Source organism: Helobdella robusta, assembly GCF_000326865.2.
Source record: "Helobdella robusta unplaced genomic scaffold HELROscaffold_17, whole genome shotgun sequence".
Lineage (NCBI taxonomy): Eukaryota > Metazoa > Annelida > Clitellata > Rhynchobdellida > Glossiphoniidae > Helobdella > Helobdella robusta.
Window position 1 is genome coordinate 60,185 of NW_008703942.1, and position 5,730 is coordinate 65,914.

The window sequence follows — 5,730 nt, forward strand, 5'->3', positions numbered from 1 at the left end:
ATCAAAACTATACATATATTCTATTGTTTATTCCAACGCTACCAATTTGAAAATATACAAAAATTTTTGTAATATCTTCACAAACTACAAAAAAAAAATAAGAAAAAGACTTTTTATAAAAATTTATTTAAAAGTAATGACATAAAAAACAATTGGAGGGTAATAAATGAAATCATAAATGGGGCAAAACCCACGACCATCATTAATCAGTTAAAATATCATAATGCCAGGCTAAATGACGCTACTAGCATTTGCAATGCTTTAAACCAAAAACTTTGTCTACTACACTATTAACCGGCTTTATATTGGCTTACCCCAAAAAAAACCATTGTAGATGAATTGGTTGTTGGAATGGATGGTAACATGAACTCACTCTTTCTGGACACTATAGAACCATTTGATATTTTCATTATAATAAATAAATTCAAACTAAATAATTCAATGACCTTCATTTTTCCTATTTTAAATAATTGTTGTCATAAATATCTTGAGTACACATTTTTTCATCGAATTATCCAACCTACAATCCATGGATTGGAAAGTTTCTGTCTAAAAGTAATCTCTGCAAACCAGTGTTTCATCAGTTGACTTTTGAGTTCTTAGTTAGGATGCCTCGGTTAAAAGTTACATTTACATGTTTTGGACTTATCCATTGGCCGATCATTTTGCAAATACTCAAATCATGTACATAATAGTAGCTAAATCAAATGTATGCAAAGTTTGAAATTTTATTCGATAAATTTTCAAAAATTTCAACCAATAAATTGTCAAACGACCGTTTGTTTCTTTAGAAAAACAGTCTAAACAGTAATAATAATATCACTACTACTAATAATAATAGCAGTAATAATAATATAGTCTAATCTTCCCAGTTCTGCACACATCTGCCTGTTTTTATAATTAAGATGTTTTGTTGGGGTTTGGTCGCATAATACTCCGTTGAAAGCGCAACACATTTTTTGTTACAACTATTATGTAAATTAAATCGACCAGACATGTCAGTGGTTCGATCATAAACGAAATATTTTCAAACCTTTTCCTGCAACCCTTTTATGACATGTTACCAAAATTAATAATTTAAAGGACAACATAATTATAAAATTCTTATCAAACGTCACGACTTAACACTCAAATAGACCCAAAAATATAGAATCTGCAGGAAAAAAAGAAAATTTACCTAAAATAGCGGTTGACCGATTGCCTTTTTTGCTTGATTAATCACATACCACTTAGTTAGAGCTATTATAGACATAATAAGTTAGAGTTAACTGTTAATTTATTATGGTTTTCAGTTAGAGTTAATAAAAATAACACTGCTGTAATCTTTGTCACAATCTTTTAAAAAGTTTGCTGCGGCAATCTTTAAGTCATTCATGGGTTCCTCTTCTGAATATTTTCATCGGCATGGACCGGACAACTCATTGCCTTGCTTTCAACAGATTCTCCTGCTAAATGTGATTGCTAACCAAGATTGGGTCTGCTTAGTCTTAGCAGAAGTAGAGACGGGACATTGTTTGGAGATCGCTAAAACAGTTGAAAAAACACATCAGCGTTCTAATTTGTTTCTAATTTATTTGTTCTGAGAACAAAGTTTAATGAGAACAAATGTTTATTTAATTTTTTATTGACATTTTGCAAAAATTTGGCAATTTATGTTCCATAATGAACTCTTTCCCAGCCATCCTGCCTTCTTATTATTATGTTGTATCATATTGAGGAGGAAATCAAAATATCGTATTGTGTTGTATCAACGTTCTAATTTATTTCCTCATTCACGTTTGTTAACTGTGAATTGAATAAAAGGGCAATTGATGAACATCTATATATAGATGTTCATCATATGTATATATATATATATACAACATATATACATGTGTGTGCGTGTACGTGTGTGTGTAACAAAAATGAAGTTATCAATAAACATAAAATTTATGTACATAGTTATTTATAAAGAGTCTGGGGTTTTTGTATATGCGCTTGGCAACACATGCTTTAAAATTGATCGGTCCAATAGCATCTGATTGATTGATATAAAAATATGAAATTACACTTGTCTGCTATTTTTCATTTAACATTCAACTAAAACTCAGTCACTTCTCCAGCAATAAACTGGAAACGGAGTGGAAGAGCCATAAATTTTTTACGACTAATTTGTTCTCTGCAACTGAACAATTCTACCTGAAGATGACTGAAAATCACAAAAATGAATAAATTTTTCATCTCACCCACTACTTCTGTCCAAGGCAAGGCAACCTCAATATTTTAAAATATTATTTTGTATCTGCCTAGCTCAGTTTGAATGAAAGAGTGACTGAGCCCATAAAAATATAATTTAGATAATTCTAGGCCGAACTTCCTTCCTTTCTTCTAGCTATGTAAAATATTTTGGGCTTATTTTTGTTCATGAAAATTGCATTTAAATAGTTGTTCGTTGGCAGAGATTTGTTTCTCTTTCAATATCTTTGAATTCATAAACTTTGTGAAACGAGAAGTTAAGCAAGAAGTCTAATAAAGTTGAACAAGATTTTATTTATTTCGCCGCACTTAATAAACAGTGATTTATTGAGCGTGTTTTTATGACCTCAACACATTTTGCACAGTTTTGTTTGTTATTGACTGCAAATGAATCGATATTGTATGTAATGCTTGTTACACATTCATTTATAAACAACATGCAACTCTTTACACATTCATTTTTTTGTTTTTTTTTTGTTGTCTTACTTACAAATTTGTTAGTATTCAAACTTTTAATAAATCAAAACACAGATCCGTCACGTCAATTGTAGATCCCCAAAGAAAAGTGGATGCAGTTTTGAAACGCAATCACGCTATATAAGAATAGTTGCTCTTTTGGCGGCTGTGCACGTCAACATGAATCCTACATTTTGTTCGCCATAACCACGCTGCACGGGCTGAATGGCATCATCAAATCTCATTTGGACTCAGCATCTTTAATTGCTATAACACGTGAAATCCTTGATAACCACCCAAAGGCAATATACCAAAACACTAACTTTACACATCTAAATTGTAGATGTTATCTTTATTGACATTAAGTAATAAAATATAACATAATAACATTCAGCAAAGGGTGTTAGCATCATATCCAACCCGGCTTCTATAACCTCTGCTTCTATCTACTGAAAAAGCTATTAACCCCAACAAAAATAATATGGACAGAGAGGAATATAAAACACTGATGAAAACAAAATAGAAACCTTAATTAGCTCTTTCCGAAAAAAGTTTAACGCTCTTTCGAAGTTCAAAGGAATCACAGCACACAAACAGCGTATATAAATGCACAAAGCAAGTGATAGGTGGGGATTATTATTTATTAGCGGGACATTGTCGTGTCTACTAGATGTTTCCACTCCACTTTGTACAATCCTGGACATGTCTCGAGGCTGAATGTGTTCCAATGTCTACAAGCGACAAGTCTTTGTCTAGTGAGCATATCCAGGTTTGTTTTGGTCAAACATGGTAAGGCGACACCTAACTAAGAGCGTGGAAACTGGTTTTTGTTCTTATTTCGATGTTTGTTACATGAATACGGTAGGATAGGCAAAAGATCCTACGCAAACACCGTTGATCTGTAGCGTCCGGTTTTTAAAGGAGAATGCCGATCCAAGACGCCTTAATGACCGAGTGCTTTCTCTACCTCGGCTGCATATGCAACAGGCGCATGTTGTACCGAGGATGGGGTTTGCGTTTCCGAGCTATTGCAAACGTACCTATCACAGGCAGGTGTTTGTTGTAACATTCCGAGCTTTGATGAACTCGTCATAGCCCGCTAAACGCATTCAGCCAAGGAAGAGCTAAACTGAAAAGGTTTGATCCTTATGTCATATTCCAACCCAGTCAATGAACGCATCACGAAAGAGAACCAGACGCCTTTAGCCACCAGGCCGGCCATCACGCCTCCCAATAATGCATCCTTTCCAATTTGTTCAAAAACTATATTATCCTCATCCACACTGACAATGATTTATTAGTATCGTAATTGGTCTATTGCACAATAAATTCAATTAATAATTTTTTCAAATTTTAATAAATATTTTCAATGAAAAAGTTTGAAAAGACGGATTACAAGCCGAATAACGAAAATTCGGTATAATTTATATAACACTAAAAGTGCCTGAACTCATCCAGGTAAATTTCTGAGCTAAGTTATTTCGCTATTATTATATAAACCGTGGCTAAAGAAAATTTAGATTTCGAGTGATATTTGGTTATACGAGAATCAAACATAGAATTTATTGACCATTTTAATGCCTACATTAAGAACGAGATTTTATATTATATTTACATTAAACATTTTTTGCATGTTATTTTTACATTTTAATATTACTATGTTATCCATAGTAATGTCAAAATTGTCACCCTATAGGTAGAAACTTCATTGTTAGCGTCGCCAATCAGATGTTGTTTGCACCCCACCTCATTCAGCATGACTGACCTCATCTCTTGCTCTCCTTCACTCAATCATCAAATTCTGTTGACATCTCTAATTGCGCCAAAAAAGCTTAATAAGGTTGTCGCGTAAAAATCGTGACCTCGTGTTTGCTGTATAAGTATGGATAAGTTTGCGACGTTCAACATTTGATAATAAAACTTTTTGAACTTTTGAATTCAACTTTAGGATGTTTTATATTTTGCATGTGACATCTTTACTGCTAATAAACAACTAATAAACGTGTTGAAGTTTTGGAACAATTTTAAGAAAACCACTAATTCTTTCAAAAGAGTTTGATTAAATATAAATAAAATCAGTTTTAAAAAATTTTACAACTACAATCTTGAGCAAATTTTTTAAATTTCATGACTCATCTGTTCATGTACACCAACACGGGTGTACACAAAGCAAATGTTAGAAATTCATTTGAAGTTTTTGTCGTAAAGAAAAGTCTGTCGGGATAATGTCTGCCAACTACCAATTTTTTTAGAATTTTAATACAAAAAAATACAAATAACTTTTTATGGTAGAATATTCTCGTTATTTTCAAAATTCACGAAGGAAGATATTGAATGTAAAAATGCAAAATCACTACAAACTTTGTAACTGAAAACGATTAAATGTCACACACACACACGCAAACACAAACACACAAGTACGGACAAATAATCATGACACTGCTCAGAATTTTTCACAAATTCGAAAATTTCGAAACTTAAATACGAAAGTTTAAAATAATGAGCATAAAACCTGAACAAAAACAATATAATGAATAAATTAAAAACTACAAAAATACTTATAAAGACAAACAAATGGGAGATACAAGTATGCAAATAATAATCAATGATGTTTCAGTAATTTAAAAGTGGGTAACAGAAATGAGCGATCGATCGTTAAGCAGCAAACTGAGTTTATAAAATGATTTAAGAAGACAGAAAATACCAAGCCTCATTCACGCACCACACACATTTCAAGATAGTAAATCTTGGTTTCAATGAGATGCAAATGTTTAAAAAGCGGCACACTTCATGATGAAGCACCCTTTACAATATAAATAAAACAGAAATAAATTTGAAAGTTGCGATGATGACCTCAAGTCATTGTTATTACAAGAACTAAACAATTTAATGCTGTTCCTGATATTATTCTTCTCATTGAACGATGACTCATACGAGTCTACACAAATAAGCCACACACATACACAGGCCAGCCACCCTATAAAACGAATCAATCAAACGAATGCAACATCATAAAACAAATTAAACTTTTATTTGCAT